Here is a 22,003-nt window from a genome sequence, read left to right on the forward strand (position 1 = left end):
GAATTGCAATTTTGATGATGCTGCAAAAAATAATGGTTAATTGTAACCACATTTTTTATTTTCTGAAGTAAAATTATGACCTTATGTCTTTGAACCTAAGTCCCTCTTCTCAATTTAAGGCTTATAATAAGCTGTCATTTTCTTTTCCTTTCAATCTAATGTATGAAAATCACAAGAAAAAAATGAACATGAAGTTACATTTACTTTTAAATAAAGAATCATCTATGGAGTTCTGTTTTCTCAGGAAAAGAGAGGCTGTTTAAATGGGAAAGATGATAAAATAAACAAACTTGAATCATGACTTCAAGATCAGGTATGAACAGAGAGTTTTAGATAGAATAATTCAGTGGCATTTTTACCATTTTTCCATATGGTTCAGACAAGCCATTAGAGTCTTACTTTGGTATTTTAGTAGCAAGGGGACCTACTGAGAAAGGGAAATTGCTGAGCCTTCCCATATATAGCAAAGGGCAGGATACATTCTATGATCTTACCTCTGTGATAGACATATAAACAAAAAGTTTAAAAAAAACAACATTCTAGTAAGAAAGACAACAGAATGATTCAGGAGATACAGAGTTACTCATAAAAGAGCATGATTTACTTTGTCTGGAGTGTCAGTAAATGTTTCCCAAAGAAGGTAATGAGGACTATCAGTATTAAAGGGAGAACTAATAGGCTGATTTCCTGTGAAGATATATCATGACACTGAGTGCTGTTCTTTGTTTTATTTCATTAATACATACAATAAAGGTAGTTGTAAACACACATTACCTAGAATAGTGAACATTCAAATGATAGATATGTAATTCATTCAAGATGGCCTGCAGGCCTTTGTGCCCAATAAAAATAAATGTGAAATGCACAAACCAAAAGGGTGCTTTTTTGTTGTGGTTAACAATGTGTCATTTGTGTGAAGGTCGTTGAATTGTCACTGGAAACCCTTTGGTTTCTGCAAGTGGCAAGTCTGCAGGGTAATGTAACAGAGAAGTAGTAACAAATCAGAGTTGTTTGGCGCTAATCAGGAGCTACAGCTATAATGTACCTATAAAGACTATTTAATTAATTCAGCTGAGAGCTGCCTTTTCACCGGTGGAAATTAAGCCAAGTTTGACCCAAAACTCGAAACATAATTCAGTTAGTAAACTATTGAAAACCAATGTGGGGTGGGGGAAGGAAGTACTTTCTGTGTACTTGTTTTTAAATATTCATGCTATTGAACCATTCCCACTAAATGCATAAATGACAACATAATATCCAACTGTAACAGTTGGCGGAAGCCATTTTAAGTAGCAGTTTAACAAACAGAGATGAATTTTAATTTGCAATGCCAGTTGAGCTGTAATAAAAACTAGTATTCCAGCTGTGAAAAAAAAAAAAATACCACACAGCTTGGTTAGAGTTATTTACAGTTTTTTTTTTTTTTAACTTTACAGTACAATGAAACCATCTTGTTTCTATTCACACCAGAAGTTTGTTAAATCCCAAACATGTCTAAAGAAATGAGAAAGGCATGTCTTTAGGGAAATAAAAATATCTTTGTTGTATTAGATTACAGTGTTCAATTTAGTACAAGTTCACTTAGCAGTTGAATGTGTTATAGTTTTTGCACAATTTCAGAAATTGTAAAGATTACTTTAGACCAAATGGAAAATTTGGGCTGTTACTTTTGAAGTGAATGGAAAACAGGTATTGCCAAGCGCTGGAGTTTACAAAAATGTATTTTTGCAATCAGTGCTCAGTTCTTGGGTTGATACTTTATTAACAAAAGTATCAACTTGTCATTTTTCAGGAAAGCATTTGTAGAGAAATCCACTTACATTTTTGACTGTAAGCACTAAATCACGTTCCCACAGTGATCGTCTCACTAGTGAATAATAACTAAATTTGCATAAATGGGCACCGGAGGTTTCCAACTTACTATATTTTACAATGATTTTTTTTTAAATCCTGCTGCCGCCTTTAAGAAAAGTTACTCTTAGGGTTCTGTGGGTATACTGATAAAATTTTATTTGTTTTTAAAAATGGAGGTGACGAAAAGAAGTATGGGGAAAAAACACTAAGAATGTAAAACAATATCCACTACCAGGAGAGCCCCTTCTCTGCTTTCCAAGGACGTTGGGGTATAGGAGAGATGCCTTGTGCTGAATGGGGAGACTGTCTGCAGAGAGAGAGACAGAGAGAGGCAGAGAGGGACAGAGAGATAGAGAGATAGAGAGACAGAGACAGAGACAGAAAGCATGAGTCCATAGCTGCTGAGAAAAAGAAATTAAGGGGAAAAGGGTGGAATACTTAGGTAGTTTTGCTTGACAAATGGTAGATGATATCACTTATTTACTCAGAAAAAACTTGGGTCCATCTAACATTAGTCAGCACTACTTTTGGAATCGAATCCGTGGTCTTTGGATATGAAAATATTCTGAGACTTCTCCTTATGGAGGCACCGCGAATAGCTGGAGTCCGCTAAGGGACCCCGTTACCAAACTTCTGTTCAAGTTATGCATGGGCCACTCCAGAGACATCAATGTTTACCCTTATATAAACTTTTGATATTCAAATAAGGCAAATATCATCAAATATCCCGATCACCGTTGTGTATCTGACAATAAAAGTACCTAAACAGGGGCGCCTGGGTGGCTCAGTCGTTAAGCGTCTGCCTTCGGCTCAGGTCATGATCCCGGGGTCCTGGGATCGAGCCCCACATCGGGCTCCCTGCTCGGCGGGAAGCCTGCTTCTCTTTCTCCCACTCCCTCTGCTTGTGTTCCCTCTCTCGCTGTGTCTCTCTCGGTCAAATAAATAAATAAAATCTTAAAAAAAAAAAAAAAAAAAAAAGTACCTAAACAATTTGTTTTGCCTTGCTATCGGGGCCTGGAACATAGCAGGTACACAGCAAAATATATGTTGAAGGAATGAATGCACAAACGGATTTTTTTTTTTTTTGAAGCACGTGGTTTTTGCTCTTGTTTAATATGATCATTTTCATTGCAATTATTTTAACGAAGTGTCTTTGGATCTTGTCTGGCACACCCAGCATTCCAAACATGATCTCTTCCATTTTATTTGGCTTAAAAACCTGACAGTACCAGATGCTGCTATTGCTGCCCTTCAAATCACTTAATTTCTCGAAATAGTGTCAGTGAGAAGTCTCTGTGGAGAGCACAGCAATGCAATGAAAACTGTAACGTCCCGTAATGAAACCTAATGAAAAATCTCTGGGCCAGATTAGATGGTGATATGATGTGAGGCCAAGCAAAAGAAAGCACTTAAGAGAAGTCTGTGGAGTTGAAATTACACTTTGTAGAAGAACAGAGAGGGCGCATGAGGAACTAAAGGCAGAATACCAAAACACCGGCAGTGCTATCTGCATTTTTTTTAAAACCTCCCCGGGGACTGTATGTGAGAGCAGATCGCTTCTAGAGAGATGGCAGCATGAGCTGCTAGAGATCTGTGGTCTGCATCCAGCATCAGGGTGTGCGGTCTGACAGGTGGCAGGGGATTTGTGGGGACAGTGGCTCTGAGTATTTGAAATAGGAGCCATCATGTCATACTGTGTTACCTTACAATTCCTGGAGATCAAAAGTTCTCCCAGGAAAGAATGAGTAGGAAAATGTGAGTAAGTCCCAGGGAGAGAGAAATGTGAAGTATGAAGAGAAAATAAAGAGAGTTTTTGGAAAATGTCAAGGAAAAAAATAAATGGCAGGAGCACAATGACCTTCCTATCAGGTGTCTGGAAATCACCCCATCCAGATTCTCGGGAGGCTGAACTGGATATGAAAGTAATTATGGACATTTACGGTGCTTCAACCAAGCCAACCAAGTATTTCTTTTTTCAGGCACTCAGGACAACATGTTTCCGGTATCAAAATAACCGGGAAAAAATTAATCATCAGAATATTGGGTGTGTGAATTGATGACTAAGGCAAAGAAACTGGAAGGGTTTCTTGGATCATTTCATTCATTTAATCAGCACTTGTTTATTTCATCACGTAAGCATGAGACTGTGCTGGTCATTGTTGGGGATACCCAAGAAGTAGAAATGTTTCCTAGTATCTGTGCAGCCTTCTTTTGAGGCCAGTCAACCACAGATAAGAAATCAGAGAGGCCGCCCAGTGTTTGTAGCAGCATGAGCGGATCTTCCCTTCCCAGCTCCTACGGGCTTTCTACCCACGGGACAGCAGGCAAGCCACTAAACTTCTCTTTACCTAAATTTCTCTCCTATGGGACAGGGATGTTAAAGATGTCCAAAGAAGTGCTGGGAGAAAACACTTCCTACAGTACCTGGTGCATATTAATGGCTGACAGATGAAAACAAAAGTCACCTTTGCTTATTTATAAAGTAACAAGTCGTGCATGCACATCGGAAATATTTTAACGTAGGCTTGGATCAAGGGACAAATTAAGTGTTTTAATGAAATAGTAATTAGGCCAACCGAAATCAGAGGAAAAATATACTTTACAGAAAGAAGTAATTTTAAAAAAGCAAAAGGAACAGCAACCAGAGCTGTGTGGTTATTTGGTGGTTGGATGCATACAATTCGGATTCAGCAGCCTGGGTTTGAATCCTGGCGCCATAGCCCCCCATCTGTGAAGTGATGAAAATAACAAGACTGACCTCAGGAATCCGTGGAGATAGCACCTGTAATGTGGTCAGCACGGTACCTGGCACTTAGTGAGCACTCAGTAACAGCTAACGTGGATTAGCAGTAGTATTCTGACAGCTTTAAGCAATTACCTGCCTTGCAGTTTTCTCCAGGTGGTCTCCAGTCCTTCAGACCAGGTCACATTTCCCTGTCAACTGCTCTTACAGCTCCCTGTGTTTACCTTTCCCTGTAGTCACCACAGTTCAAAAGTCAACAAAATTATCGGCGTGCATGTTAAGTCAATGACTGACTCCCTCAGGATCCAGCGATAAGCTCCCTGAGGGCAGGTCTCATGTTCCTGATCAGTGGTATTTCTCCAGTGCCTAGCCCAGCCTCTGGCACTGGGTCGGTCTTCAGATATGCACTGAATCATGGACTAAATGGAAAGCAAATGGTAAAGGGCTATCCAAGGGCTCTTTTTTATGTATAGTTTTGCTTTAATTTTCCTTTTCATTGCAAGCATTTTTTTTTTTTTATTCAAACTGTGTGTGAAGCACAGCAGGCACAGCGCTGCAGAATATTTCATTAGCAAGCTAAGAAGAAGGAGAAAAGGAGACCATTTACATGTAAATGTATGCTTAACTCAGCCCCTGATGGAGAATACCCAAAGGGCACTGCCAGCTTCCTTAGATAGTAATTGGAAGCCTAATTCAGATAGGTTAATTGTAGGGTAGCGGTGAGGCGTGCTGGGCTGTGCAAAATAGCAGAGGGGAGACTGACAAATGGCCTCCACCGAATCCAGAATAAAATAATGCTACGGCATCCGCTTCCTTTGGCTTTAGCACGTCACTGGTCAAGGGTAACTCCGAAGAAATGAAAATGTTTCTCTAGAAATATAAAAATCACCCTTTTCCGGATCCACAAAGTTATTTTACTAAGCATAACTTAGGCTGTATCACTGGTCCTTAATGAAACTCTTGAACTTCATGAGCATGTGTGGGGCAAAAATTAGATCTGGTTTGTTTGTTTGTTTTCCCCTAGCCCATCCTGATGTCTATGCAAGATGTGTGGGCTTCAAATACCTATAGCAACTTACTAACAGTAATTTGGGTCATATTTCTTGACCCCTCTACACTGTGTAGACCAAGGATAAAAACAGAACCTAGCTCACAGTGTTCAAAGAAGATCGGATGAGATAATCAATGTCAAGCGCATAGCCTAGTGTCCGACCCATAGTAAGCACTCAGAAAAGGGTGGCTCTCTTTCCTTCAAACTGGTAGGAAGTTTATCATAAAGTTAAACAGATATCTACCCTATGACCCAGCCCTTTACGCTAAGGTCTTTACCCCAAAGCAATGAAAATATATGTTCCCAAAAATACATATGGAAGAAAGCTCCTAAGAACCAACAATTGGAGAGGAGATGGCTGATGTCACTATCTAGAGAGCAAAAGGAAAACAGTAGTTTTCAATTAAAAAGGGGGAGGGTTTATCTTAGTGAATACTTTTCCAAAGGGCTATATTCAAGTTAAAATGTTTTATACCATAGCTCAATGGCAACATTGAAACATAAGATATTTAGTAACCTCATTTTCTTCCACATCCCATCCCGGCTTCATTAAGACTGTCGGCTGCAGGTATCCTGTACCTCAAAAAGACAAGAAGGTAGAATTGCCAGACTGTTGTTTTTTTTTTTTTTTTTCTGTCACTTTGGAAAATGCTATTATGCATCATTATACATTTTAATTTCAAGGAGTGTGACATAATGAAAGGGTCTTGGCCTTTGGAATTGAAAAGATTTCAACAGATGTCCAACCACACAGTAAGAGAGACCTTGCTATCCCTATTCTCCAGAAAAAGAGAAGCATCTCAGGTCCCACAGTACAAGGGTGGATCAAGGATTCAAACCTAGGTGTTTCTGATTTCAAAGTCCACGAATCACTTAAAAATCAAGCAATTCTTTTTACTCTTTATCAAGGAATAAATAAGAATTATTTTTTGATGTGTGTTAGCCTATGCCAGGTTTCTCCTTATCGAGTGGTTCTGTAAGTCGACATTTGCAGTCAAATTACACATAATATGCTTTAAGGTTCTCCAGTGAAAAGGCTAAACAAGTTTAATTACAGAAAGACTCTGTATGAGATTCCAGAAGGCACAGTCAGAGACTATGAACGTTACAAACTTGAGTGGGGTCTGGAGAGGATGATGACAGAATGTAGCATTCTATCAATTAATTACTGCAAAAGACTAGATCAGACCAGCTGCTCCAACCTTACTATTGAAGTCCACATATTTCCACTGAATAAAAATCTAGCATTTTTTTCTATTAAGATTTCTTATTTTCAACATTGCCTAATCCTAACAGTTATATGAAACCATCATTTCATATTAAGTAAACTCATTTCCATTCTTTCTGGGAAGAAAAATAATAAAATCTCAGCTGCATTAATGCTAACGGCTTATCTAGCGTATTTAGAGTAAACACAAAATTGTTATGATATTCTTTTTGTAATTTCATGGCAATATAATAAGGATTAGTATGTGAACACTAGACTATAATAAGAGGGGAATTAAAATCACTCTCATATTTGCAGCAGGTAAACCTTTGAAAATAGGTTAAAATGCTCCCTTAGATATCATAATTGGAAAGTGTGGATTTTTTTCCCCCTTGAAATCCCACTTATCAGCATGTTACAGCAGGTAAAAAGTATGTTTTTGGGGTTAGGGAGATTTAAGACATCAAAGTTAAGGAATGGAAAAAAGACTCATATCCTTATATTATAAAATTTTAAAAAAAGTCTTCATTACCTGCAGTTTCTTTTTTTTTTTTTTTTAAGATTTTTATTTATTTGACAGAGAGAGACACAGTGAGAGAGGGAACACAAGCAGGGGGAGTGGGAGAGGGAGAAGCAGGCTTCCTGCTGAGCAGGGAGCCCGATGCGGGGCTCGATCCCAGGACCCTGCGATCATGACCTGAGCCGAAGGCCGATGCTTAATGACTGAGCCACCCAGGTGCCCCTTACCTGCAGTTTCTTGAGAAGACCTGTCACCCACCAGTGAGAACATAAAGCAAAGATACCCGTGACTGCAGGGGTTCAGGATCTCCCAACGTTTGCCATGTTTTGCTTGCACTCTTAACTCTGTTTGGTGAAGAACATCAGATCCTGCCCTGCTGTTCATCATATTTGCTAATTCTACGTACTCTTCCTGGTATTTCTGGCAAGTACCTCTAAAATATTATTTTTCACTGTCCTTTACTTCTATGGTGGCCGTATTCCTAAGGATGGAAACTCATGGACTAATCCCAACTTCAATTCTCATTCTTCATCTCATTCTCCATCTCAGGTTTTTCTGAGATTGTCCAGATTTCACACTGAAAGTCTCACTTCCAAGGAAATTCCTTAGACCTGGGCAAAGCATAGTAGTTGGTACCCCTGAGCCTTTTCTGGTTATCTTGTATCCATGTATCCTGTACCCACTGGGTAAGGGAAGGAAGGTTGTCTCTTAAATCAAAATTTTTATAAAAAGAAATGATTGGTTTCTTTGCTATATATTATACCCCATTGATAGTTTTAGTCTTCTTATACTGCTGATGACCAATACAATGATTATGATACACTTCTTCTGATAGTCTTCTGTTTTTAAGTTATTTATTTTTAACAGTCCCTTCAGTTTGAAAAACAAAACCATGGTCTCACGTTCAGATTAAACCAAAATGTCAAAAACCGAGGACTGGTTTTTTCAACCATCATGTATGAGATTTTCAAGACATTTGGATATGTAAAGAACATTTGGACTCTATCCTTATAATAAGGACCAGTAAAGAAAAATATCTTGGAGAATGTGAATGTCTGACTGGGGTAAAGATGAGAAACTTCAAATAATTCCTCTGAATCTTAACTATTTTCTTTACTTTGAAAGCAGTTCATTATTTATTTCCATTTTTATTTAATGTTTTGGGAACAGTGGCTTGCTTTTATTTGCTGCAAATGAAACGCATAGCTATTTATCTGACACCTAGGAGCAAAATTTGTTACTTGTGAAGAACCTCAAGGACATCCATTCATTTGAAGTTACATCCCTGGATCACTCTGCCTGGTCCTAAGATGCATTCAAGGATATAACAAAAAATCTTGAACTGTAGTTTTTCATAAAACAGAGCTGGAATTGAAGCAGGCATTTCACACTCCAAAGAATTCTTTCATTAAACAAAAAGCAATTGATAATTAGAAGTATCTGGAGATATGATAATGATTACTTACTGTAAAGAGAAAACCTCAAAATCCTATTACCATATATTGGACTTTGCCAAGTCTATTTTTCTTCCAGAGAGTTCATGTATAGAAGGAAAACCAAAGAAACTTACTTAGTGGAGGAATTTTAGTTGTCAAATTAGTGTTATTTTAATGAAAACATAGACTTAGCAGACAAAATAAATCATCAGCCTCAGGAACATTTTCTGTATATGGCATCCTCTTCGTCAGACACACACCTGATTTATAAAGCAAAATTTTAGGTTCCATATAGGGAAATGCCAACAGAATTCTCATGTTCTGTATGTACTCAATCGTAACTATGTTCTCAAAATTATTCTCTGGTAAGTAAGGTGTCAAATATAAAACAGTGGCATGTGTAATACACAAATTCGAGTTGTAAACTTTAATTTTATGTTCATATTAAGTGAAAATATTTTTCACAATTTTAGAACCAGGAAAAAGGCTGTTGGTGGTAACAGTTCAGACAAGCAAAGCTGTGGAGAATGTTTCCTAAACCTTTGCAATTGAAAACAAACATATATAAAAAATATTGCATGCATACACCCACATACATATATTAGTAATAGAAATTTTGTCAAAACCCTTATAAAGATGAAACTTATGAACATTCATGATCCTACAAATAGATCAGCTTTCTAGATACTTTGCCTATTTTAATGAGCAGTCTTGATATTTGAATGTAGTCATTTGAATGATTTTGAGAAAATTGGGACAATCTTAGGCATACATCATTAATATTCTTCAGGTAATTATTCTTTATATAGAACCTTCATTGTTTTACGACTTATCACAATTATGAACAGTTCTGTGATGGATATCCTATTGGATAAATCTTCAGATGCTCCCATGTTCCATAATTATGTCATTAGAATAGATTTCTGTGATTAGCATTGATACAAAAGGAATACTTCTTTTTTTTTTTTTTTTTAAGATTTTATTTATTTATTTGAGACAGAGAGAATGAGAGAGAGAGAGCACATGAGAGGGGGGAGGGTCAGAGGGAGAAGCAGGCTCCCTGCCGAGCAGGGAGCCCGATGCGGGACTCGATCCAGGGACTCCAGGATCATGACCTGAGCCGAAGGCAGTCGCTTAACCAACTGAGCCACCCAGGCACCCAGGAATACTTCTTTTATACCTTTTATAAATCGATGCTTCTTAAACTTTAGTGACCATCAGAATCCACTGGTAGCCTTATAAAAACACAGGTGCTGGGCCCTACCCAGAGTTTCTGAGTTTCTAATACAGTAGATCTAGAGAGTTGACATATCTAAGTTCCCAGGGGATACTGATGCTGTTGATCCAGGGTCCACACTTTGAGAAACACTTTGACATATGTAGTCGAATGCTGAAAACTTTAAGCCATTTGAATGACTCGTCATTATAATGTTAACATTTATTGTTTGAGAAAATACATATGTGCCTATGAGTCGTAAATCCGCTGCAATAATACTGAGGTCTCTAGGGTTCCGGATAGGGTTCTTATATCATGGGTCATTGATTTTCTGCCAGTTGATTTCAAAACAAAACAAGCATTCATCCTTTATACTTTGATATTTTTCTATTGCCTTTTGCACACCAAATTTGTTTGCTGCTGAATAAACATTTTGAGTTAGCTTATGATGGTGCTGACTGAGAAGCACAGCTAATTTTCAGCTTTGTTACCAATTGTGATTGCAAGTATATTTTTTTATATAAAACAAAATGTGTACAAGCATGCATATATTTCATGGCATGAGGCTTTGGATAGGGAATGACAAAAATAGCGCAGATCCTAGCAATAAGAGGTACAGGTCTATGAAGAAAGAAAGATGCTGGAGACAAATGTGGAAATAATTAGGAGTGTCAGAAGAGACGATTTAGCCTGTATTATATGCACAATGGGCTTAAAGTGGTTGACTCTGTGTGCAATTGTAAAAGGAAAAAAATAAAGCATGTGCATATGTTGCAAATATAACATCTGATAGTATTAAGGATTTGGCTTTTGTCTTCACGTACAGAGCTCTCTAAGCAGAGAATCCTAGGGGGCATGGAATGGTGAGTTTCAGAGCCAGATACCCAGCTCACACAGTATACATGTTATTCCTTACTAATTGTTGGGTCCCCACCTCTTACGTATTCTACCACTTCCCTCCCCCACCCTCTTCTACAGGTAGAGAGCTTCTCTTATAAAACCGAATTAGAGACCAGCCTTAGTTCTCCACGGGAACAGGACTTCCAACTCTCTATTCCTTCAATTTTCAGATGCACAGTATCCGTCTGATTTATTCATCTAATCATTGTGAAGGGGTTGGAACTTGGAGAATGATGGCTGGACTCGTTAAAGACAGGATCAGCAGGTTAGTTTCCCAAATCATTGCCAGAAGCTTACAAAGCATTTGCTGTGTGAGTGTTCAGGAAAGGGAAGAAGGAGCAAGGCTTTGTCACCTCCCTTTCTCTACTCTATTAATCCCTCCCATTAGTTGTTTCCATCAGTTCTATTTAGCCAGTCAGTTTATCACATCCTCATACCTGGACAAATGGGCAGATACCAGAGAGTGCAGAACATCAAAATATTGGATGAAATTATTCTCTTCCTCATTGGTCTTGGGAGAGATATTCAAAACCAGCACCCAGTCTCCCCACTCCAGCCCCACATTCACACAAGTGCACAATTATGTCTAGAAAGCAGATGCAAATTTTAACTCTTGTAACAAAGTTTATTCAGCATCTTTATATTAAACAAAATCAAGATTGCCTGGTATTATACATTTGTACAAAATGCCCTTGGAAAAGAAACCATGTGAAGAGCTTTATGAATAGGAGTGGGGGTGGTATGGGTCCAGCTGGTGGAGAGAGAATTTTTTGGTACATCCCACAAACAAATTTTCCCCCAAGCCTGTCTATATATGAAGAACCAAATCGTGGACAAAGCATGTCTGTGATTTAAGCACTGATGTGCTAGGAAAGTGCTTTGTGCATGGAAAATATTTTTAGCTTGGCCTAAACCCAATCAGATTTACAAACTAGGAGGGGGTGGGGGGGTGAGGGAGTGGGCATGGCAACATAGTAAGGGAAAAGTGTTGTTGGATAGCTTAATAAAAATTGTTCTTGGTATAAATGACAACATGAAAGTATCATTTCAGTGCCTGGCATGTAATAAATTTTTTATCCCTTTTTAAAACAACATTTATTGAGACAATATGTGCAGTAGCCTTCAAAGGCTTGAGAATCAGGAAAATAGAGTGCTCTGTGAGTTATAATTATGCCTCCCCATCTCCTCATATATTGATTTATATCTATTGGTCTATACTCAGTATTCCCAAAGTGGGGGTCAGGTACCACCCAATGATTTTAGGCACTAATTGAGAGGAATTTACGTGGCACGTAGATATGGCATGATATACTTTAAATCTCTTACAAGGGAAAAAAATGTTTTTGAGATAATCAATAGGAATTAAACTGAAAGGACATGTCATTTTTTTTGGTACTGTGACTTTCACATCTAATTAATACTTGCTTGTATGTCTCTTTCTCACATACATATGATATATATATATATATTCTCAACCCGGCGATGTATGTGTATACACATACTCTCTCTCACACACACACACACACACACACACACACACACATCTCAATCAAATGATCTGACTACATGTTCAGATCCTTAGGCAGACAACAGAAACTGAAAGTCAAAACAACATCTTTTTAAACAGTGCATTTGTTTTTATGACTATCGTCCTTTTCCATGACTACTGCAAAAATAAAATGAATATAATGTGTATTTACCTTAACATTTTCTTTTAAAATAGTTTCATAAGTGAAAATTGGTTTTGGTTTAGAGCAAAAAAATTAAATAAGAACTTATGCAGGTAGTGATGCGCTTTTGGAGTAGTGTTGTTGGTGTTTGGGGTCCAGAGCCGACAGCTAAGAAAGAATTCTTGAGAGGTCTTTGGTGCAAAATGGTGGTTTTATTAAAGCACGGGGACAGGACCCATGGGCGGAAAGAGCTGTTGCCCTGGGATTGAGGGGCAACTGATTTTATACTTTGGGGGTAGGGGAAGTAAAGCTGAGGGAAGTTCCAGAAAGATTTTCATATGCTAAAGAAGACTCACAGGATACTGGAGGCCTTGTTATTGTCAAACTAAGGTGGTTTTTCCCTCTAGTTAGGCATTAACATTAAGGCGGTTGGGAGTTCCCTGGAGGAACGTTATATTCCGCCTGCCTCTAGTATTTGTCAGTGGGCTGCAGGTTATAAGGACACTTAATTTTATCTACATTTCCTTCTGCCTTTGTTCTCCACATCAGGTAGTTTAAAGGAATCATAAAAAATATGAGTAATGTAGAAAAATGAAGTTTGGGGACTATTATCCAACAGATATTAAAATTATTCATTAGAATAGTTAATAGTCAACTCAAAATGAAAATAGCCAAAGCAGAATTAATCTCTCAACCTATCCACTCTGCCTGCCAAGCTTTCTCCATTCTTTCCTTCCTTAATCTGAATTATCCATGCATCTGCTCAAACTAAAGACTTCAAGTTATTCTTGAGTCTGCTTCTACCTTCATCTTCACAACATGTGCTTCAAAAAGTTCCGTTTAATCTGCCTCCAAACCCACTATCTGGAAACCATCTAGCTCCCCTCTTGCCACCTTAGCCTAAACCCTACTCATCTCGCGCTCCCTGTTCCCTGTTTCCATTGTTACCCACCAGACTCCATAACCTGTGCCTACAACATAGTGATCATTTTCACATAATTCAAATTATTTCCCTCCACCGACTTCCCATTACCCTAAGAATAAAATATAAACTGCTCATGGCCTATAAGGTGCTCTCAAGTCTTTGCCCTGCCTCCCTCTCAAACTTCATGCCTTTCCTCTCCACCATCTTTTCCCCATCCACCATGGTTCTGCCCTTTATATCAAACACTTCAAGCTTGTTTTTATCGTTGAGACTTTGTAACTGTCTATATGACCCGCCTCACAAAGTTTTGCTAGCTTGTTGCTTGTTATCCAGATTCCACTTAGATATTAATTACCTTCACAAAGAGGCTTTTCTTGATCTACAGTCTAAATTATCTGATGAGTAATTTGCCTTAAAATACCCCCATTTTAATTACCTACACAACCCTTACTAGTATTTTTTTTTTCCTGTGTATTTGTGTGTTTACCATCTATCTCTTCTTACTAAGACATAAACTCTGAGGGAGATTCCCTCATCTATTCTGTTTGTCCTGGAACAGAGCCTGACACATAACACGAATCATCTAGTCATTATTAGTTGTTGTCATTACCACTGTTGTCATTGTCATTATTTTTGTTATCTGACTTCCTAGAATGGCCTGTGTTCTATAACATATTAATGAATAAATTGGCTTTGGGGAAGTGTATTAGTTTTCTATTGCTGCTATAACAAATTACTACAAACCTAGTGGCTTAAAAACACACACACATAGTATCTCACAGTTCTATAGATATAGTGTAAGCCCTGACCTTTGTTGTTGTTTGTTTTCTTTTTTAAGCTTTGATTACCAAGGCATCCATTTCAAAGACACCACTTTATCTGGTACTAGGACCAGATAAAGTGATAGCTACCACCACCCCCACCCCCCCAGCCCACCCCTCACAAAGGAGCTCCTGTTTTAGAGATCTTGGTTAATTTCAATAATTGACCATTTCGGCCACTTGACTTTTCTCTTCCCGCACAAAATTCCCACTCTCATGTTTTAAATTCACCAATAAAGAATAAACCAAGGAAACCCTAGGCCTCCACCCTTGACCCCAATAAAAGTAGAACCTCAGGCCCATATGCTCTCTCGCTCTCTCTCTCCCCGCCCACCTCCTTTTCCCCTTGTGAACTTGCTGTATGGCCCCAGGCGTGTTATGTAATTTCCAGGTCTTATAAGTAATAAACTTTTGTTTTTTTCAAAGTTCCCTGATGGTTGTTGCTGAAGGGAGTCTTGCAATCATAAGAACCACAAGGGTCTGTCTAGTTGTAACATTGGTTCGGGAAGGGGGCATGTCTATGAGAAGCTTACCAGGGGCCAGGTGAGCGTCCACAGGCATTTTTAGCCAATAGCATTACTATGGATCGGCTGAGACAGGCATAAAACGATAGGTCAAAAATCTAGTTGGCTTAGCTAATTTCTCAGCTCTGAGTCTCTCAAGACCGAAATCAAGGTATGGGCCAGTCTACCTCCTGGTCTGGAGCCTCTCAGGAAGAATCAGCTTCTGTACTGATTCAGGTTGTTGGCAGAATTCAGCTCCGTGCGACTTACAGGACTGAGGTCCCCCTGTCCTTGCTGATTGTCAGCTGGGGAATATGCTTAGCTTCTAGAGGTCTCCTCCATTCCCTGACTCAAAGCTAGCCGGGCAAATCAAATCCTTCTCCCCTTCAAATCTGTCTGCCTTATCTCTCCATCCTCTTCCTCTTCCACTGCATCCTTCTGACCCCAGCCAGAGAAACGTCTTTGCTTTCAAAGGCTCAAGTGATTAGATTGGGCCCACCAGGAGAATCTGCTTCTTTTAAAGTCCATAACTAGTTTTATCATTGAAGTGTCTTTTGGTATGGTAAGTAACATATTCCTAGGTATGACAGCAGAAGTTAAAGTTCATGGATGCCAAATTCCTGGCAACCACAGGGAGTCTCCATTTGAGAGGTGGACTGTTCCTAGCTTTCCTGGTAAAGTCCAGCTTCCAGCGCTGTCAGGCATGTTGCCTCATGTCACAGGATGGCTGCTGAGGCTTTAAACATCCAGCATGTGTGTTTGAGAAGCTGAAGAGAAAAGGCCCTTTTCCTGGAGTGAGTCTCTTCTTTATCCCCTACCTCAGCAGACTTCCTATTATGTTTTACTAGCCCAAACTGATACATGGCTACAGTTTTAAGAGAGGCCAGAGAAGTGAGTAAATATCCCAGCTTCCACAGTAAAAGACTAGCAAGGGAGAAAGGAATGGGTGACAGCTATTGGATTATCTGTCTGTCTGCCCCAGATACACTACAGAGGATTAACTATAAAAAGAAGGCTATGATTATATTAATTTGTTAAGAAAAAAGTCAACTATTATTTCCCAAGTTCCACCTTCTTTGTAGAATTTATTGATGGTATTCTGGGCTGTGTTACCAGCTGCTCTATTTTCATCTCTTAAGGAGAAAGAGCAATGTTTCCATGCTATTACAGATGAGACACATCCCTTGGAAACTGAGAAGGCATGGGATGATTGACACTCAGCCTGCATTCTTCTTTTATTGAGATGTTAGCATGCCACTCATTGGGAAGTAGACCGCTAAATGACATTCACATTTACCAGATGGACTGTCAAGGTAGATGCGGTGTCATCCCCTCTCCAGAATATAACTTAACGCCTGATGCCATTTTGTCAGGAGTTTCAGATTTGATGTTCCAGAATAAGTTGGCTCACACCGTATAAACTCCCTGTGTGTTTTCCTGCTTGGGTTAAGCATGGTGCATCTTTAATTTCTCATCTGAAAATGTACACAATGCCAAGAAAAATCATCTTCAGTCTGCTCCATTTAACTGCATCTCCTCAATGTTATTGGAATATATGTTTTTCTCTGATATTACATGTGTGATCTGCAGGAATTCTGTGCATAGGGAAATTCAGTTAGAAGTCATATATGCGGCCTTCACTCAAAGGGTTTTATTTATAGACCTCAGCATTCTCAAATCTTTTAGAATTTGAAAAACAAGAAGCCAATGATTGCGTCTCCTCCTCTGCAAGAGACAAATAAGAGCCTTCGATAGACCCCAATTCTGAGACTATCCTCCTTTTTGAACTGATATAAATTTCAAAGACAAAAATTAACTTCAAACCTATTACTAAGTAAAGGAACAATAACAATAGAAACTTATATTCCATCTCTTACTTCATATTAAGTACTGTTCTCACTTATTCAATTCTCGTAATAATACCATACTCTTGTTATCCTCATTTTACAGATGAGAGATCTGAGGTCTTGGTCTGCTTGGGCTGCCATCACAAACTACTATAGACTCGGTGGCTTAAACCACAGAAATTTATTTTCTCACACTCTGGAGGCTAAAAGCCTAGGGTCAGGGTACCAGCATGGTTGGGTTCTAGTGAGAGCTCTTTCCTTGGTTTGCAGATGGCAGCCTTCTCGCTGTGTGCTCACATCATCTTTTTGAGCAAGCACTCAGGGAGAAAGAGAGCAAGCTCTCTGATGTCTCTTCTTATAAGGGCACTGATCCCACACTCATCTAACCCTAATTACCTCCCAAAGGCTCCATCTCCAAATACTGTCATATTGGGAGTTAGAGTTAGGGCTTTAGTATATGAATGCTGGGGACACAAACATTCAGTCCGTAATAGTCACAGAGAGGCCAAGTATCTCGGTCATGGCCAAATAACTAATAAGTGAGGAAACCGATAAGGAAACCCACAGAGTCACACTCCAAAATCCTTATTCTTAATAAAGGTACAGTGTAGCCTCTTTGATGTCTCATAACCATGGGCCTTAGTAAGTGGGATGGGAGGAAATAAACACAATGGATCAAAGTTTGTATGGAATTATAATCTCCAAATTATCTTCCTTCAACATGTTCTATCTGTCAAAGGAATATATTTACTCTTTCAGCACATTGACTACAGACTTTGTAGTCAGCTTTTCCAAACATAAAGCCCCCAGACTTTAAACATTCATAAAATTATAATTAAAATTCGTTATTTAAAAAAAAAAAAAAGAGTTCAAAAGGCCTACGCAAATTTGTTAACAATTCTCTGAAGCCTTTTGTCTTTCATTTGAGTTAAAGTCATATTAATTTGGTGTAGTGACACTAATTATTGAATCCTGCTAATAGGCTCTGATTGGCTTTTCTTAAAATCAAAGAAATTTCTTGGAGGTAATTGAACCTGGTCAATCTGTGTACTAATAAGCAATAAACTCCCACCAGAGTTACAACCAACATGATACAACTAAAAATAGGGGATAACACTGAGGGTTTATATGCTTACTTAGTATTATTATTTATTATTTATTAGACCATGGGTTTGGGACTTAATATAGCATGCCATTATGATTTCTTAACTATTTTAGAGCATGGTGTATTATTTTTGCTTTCCATTTTATAGTTGAGGGTCAGTTTTATATATCTGATTAATTTTAACATGATGAATGTATGTATTCGTCAGCACAATGATTCTACTTTTGTGATCTAATCTAAATCTAAGTTTATGGGCTAAGCCCATAAAGAAGCCAAAGAACAGTTTCCTACAGGACACATCAAACACAGTACAGGCTTTAAGGTCAGAACATTCTGATTTCTAGTAGACTATCTCACTTTACTTACTTTGTGGTCTTGCATTCAACATGTCTGACATTTAGGGATTAGCCATGAACAAAATGGACTCATTCTCCACTTTGAGTAAGCTTATAGTCTAGTGAAGAATTATACAGTCTATTTCTTAAGGTTCTGTTTGTGTGACTTAACTATAGGAGTTATCACTTCTCTATGTAAATCTTCCTTTGCAGATATTTGAAAATGAGTCCCAAAGACACTGTTTGGGTAGTGAGCATTTGGGAGACCAAAATGTATTGTAAATCAAAGATAAATTTGCATTGTTAACAGGACATCTATGAAAGAATATATTTTTATAGTGCACAATGCAATGATTTAATGTACATATACATTGTGGAATGATCACCACAATCAAGGTAATTAACACATCCATCACCTCATATAATTACCTTTTTTAAAACAATCTAAATATACAATTTTTATTGTCAGTCATACCTCAATAAGGCTGGGGAAAAAAGAATGTTCTAAGGATCATATTGTATTAGCCTGTTCCCATCCTCCAGGAGAGGAGAGCCTGAGATATTGAGCATAATTCATTTATTTTAGAAAGGGAAGGTGGGGGTATGTAGGGAAGAGCAGAATGATGCAGAGTGAAATGGGCAATGAGGGAAAGCCAACATGAAGGCCTTAGATAGGGACACTGGTCCTTCTAGTTCTACAGCATCTACTGGCCTTCAGATACCAACTGGAGCATCAGCTCTACAGATTTTGGACTTGCCAGCCTCCATAATCATGTCAATCAATTCCTTACAATAAACCTTTCTATATATAAATAAATAGGATATTTATATGGGATATACATAGACATGTGTATATCCTCTTTTATATGATAGATATATACACACACATGTCTATATATATGTATATATACACTATTGAATATGTACTAAATATACACACACACATATCTGCATATATTCTCTCTCTGTATATATGTATACACACACACACACACACACACACACACACACACACAATTGGTTCTCTTTCTCTGGAGAACTACGACTAAACAGGGTATCAACTTTCCCCTAGACTGGAAGTTGTCTGAGTCCTTGGCAGACACATGCAGATATCTTTTTAAAGAAAAGATCTTGGGCAGACGTGGAGAATTAAGTGGTGCAGCTCAGGTAAAATTGCCATCAGGTTATATCTGTGGGAAGCTGGTTTGCTGCAAAAATAGATTAGAAATTAAGTGGAGAGCATATGAAATGGGGTGCTAGAGGCATTTGGCACATTTACTTATAAAGAAAAGTTATATAGCTTCTAAGGTTAAAGTTAAGCAAGTCACGTAAATGCTTTTATCCTCCTGTACGAAATTGAAGAACTCTAATTTCCTTGTTTATTTCAGTATTTTTTTTTCTTCTCCAGAAATCTGATTCTCAATTCCATTGAAATTGTAAGTGAAATTAGACATCATAATTGTTTACGCAGAAAAGCATCAATGGCTCAAAAGAAAGACAGGATTTTTATGCAATGCATGATTTATTAAAGGAATTTGAGTTATTAAATCAGAGCAAGAGAGAATGAAAATTCATATCCTGTTTATAATGAGGCTTTGAAAATTATGCCAATTCATTAAACAATCACTTGATGAATATTTATTAAGAACCTACTATATTCCAGGAATTTTGCTATGTAGGAAACATTAGTGAATTATACAAATATACTTCCTTCCCTTGTGGAGTTTACTATCTAGTGTGGACTACAAAGAAATTACCATGTGAACAGCTTGCTGGGAACAAGAAGGTTAAAGAAAGTCCTCCCAAAAGAATATAATATGATCTTTGCTCTTCAGAAATACAGGGCTTCAGTAATAATATAACTCACATACAAATGCCAGAGATCCACAGACACATTCTTTTAGCTTAGATAATGGGAACTTCATGTCAACGGGATCACGAGTGTTAAAAAAAAGAAAAGAAAAGAATGAAACAAAGCCTTGATAGCCATAGTCAGTTCTCACTAAGAATTGGAATGTCTTTCCAAAAGTTAGAGTCTCTCTTATAATTATTTATACATTGAGTGTTTAGTCATCTGGTCTCCTAGCGGTACCTACTCTAGTGTTTTTCCATTAAGGCAGCTTAGTCACTGTCTCTTCTGCTTCTATACTTTGCTGACTTCAACTAATTGCTTCTCTGTATAACTCTTATTGTGGGAGGATGATTGGGCTGCAAATCATCCTTTTGAGTATGCCTATTATGCCAAGTCCCTTATAGGCTTCTGTGCAATTTGTCAGAAGGCAATGTATGTTGTGGCAATGGAAGGTGATGGTGTCTAATGCAATAGCCTGCAGCTACTTCTTTCAGAAGGGAAGGCAGTCATAAAACAATAGATCTCTACATTGTGGAGATAAGATGTGTAAACACATTGTTTCATTCCTTCTTTCAGTCCAAAAAAAAAAAAAGAAAATTGAAGATCTGCTCTGCACCAGGCAGTGTTCTAAGAGCTAGAAAAATCAAGGATGTCCTTGATTATTTTAGTTTTTTTTTCCTTCTTTAAAATTTGAATTCTCAATTCCATTGAATTGGTTAATAAAATATAGCTCATGACATCAGGGAGGCTCCTTTCTGTCTAGCAAGAGAAATGGGCATTAAAATAAGATCTCACAAATAAATAGGCACCTGAGAAAACATTGGAAATCTCCATGCTACTCAGATCTGGTTACAATAAACTTCCACTCAAATTCCACTCAAATGTATGATTTCTTGTATCTCCCCTAGATTTCTGTGAGTTCCTGGGACATGCTGCCTTAGTCTTGCCTTTACCTCTATACTTGTATGTTCTCTTCTCTGGCTTGCTTCTCTGCTATGAAAGAACAATGCATAAAAGTCAGTTGTTTCATTGATTCCACCAAAAAAAAATGTTAGCTCCTAGCCATTTGAGGTTGATTTTTACTGATAATTTGATGAGTCATAAGGTAAGGTCACATCTCATAGCAGAGCTGCTCAACCTATAACAGTTTACTTTCCCATATCCATTAGCTTCTTCCTCAATAAGAGTATCCCAGTTTTATTCAGAGTGGCAATGTGCTGTATTTCCCAGCTTCTCTTTTATTGTTTTATTTTATTTTATTTTTAATTAGGTCCCATAACCAATGTGAGGCTTGAACTCATGACCCCAAGATAAGAGTCACATGCTCTACCTGAGCCAGGCACCCCACCAGCTTTTCTCTTTCAGATATTTGTGATAGGCAGTCTCAAGAATGGCCCACCATGAAACCCACTTCCTGGTTATAAAGAAAGGTGACTTCCATGTTGGTTGTTCTCTTACATTCTCTCTTGGACTGCTTGCTCTGGGGAAGCCAGCTAAGGCAACCCTGTGGAGAGGCCCATATGAGTGAGCTTGGGAATGTATGTTGTCAGGCCTAACAACACCACATGAATGAACTTGGATAGGTGTCCTCTTCAGGTTAGCCTTGAAATAGATCATGACAGCCCTAGTCAACATTCATTGCTTCCTAATGGGAGATCCTGAGCCAGATCCACCAGCCAACCCAGTCTCAGATTCCTAACCTACAGAAATTGTACAATCATGAATGTTTGTTGTTTCAAGCTATTAATTTTGGGGGTAATTTGTTATGCAGCAGTAGGTAACTAATATAATTCGCAATTCAGTTAACTATTCACTGAATGCGTATAAGGAATAGGCTTTAAGTACTACTGTTCAATACATTGAGAATAGAAAGAAGAAATAGAAATTGTTTCTGCCCTCAAAGAGCTTCTGAACTATTGACTATAAATCAGGATTTTGATAAATAGAAAGTAAAAAGGAAGAAATCTAGTTAGGGGAATATCGCAACCCCCCCCCCCCCCCCACTTTGTTTTTTGTCT

The sequence above is a fragment of the Phoca vitulina genome, unplaced genomic scaffold (genome assembly GCF_004348235.1).
Source record: "Phoca vitulina isolate PV1807 unplaced genomic scaffold, GSC_HSeal_1.0 scaffold30, whole genome shotgun sequence".
Taxonomy (NCBI): Eukaryota; Metazoa; Chordata; class Mammalia; order Carnivora; family Phocidae; genus Phoca; species Phoca vitulina.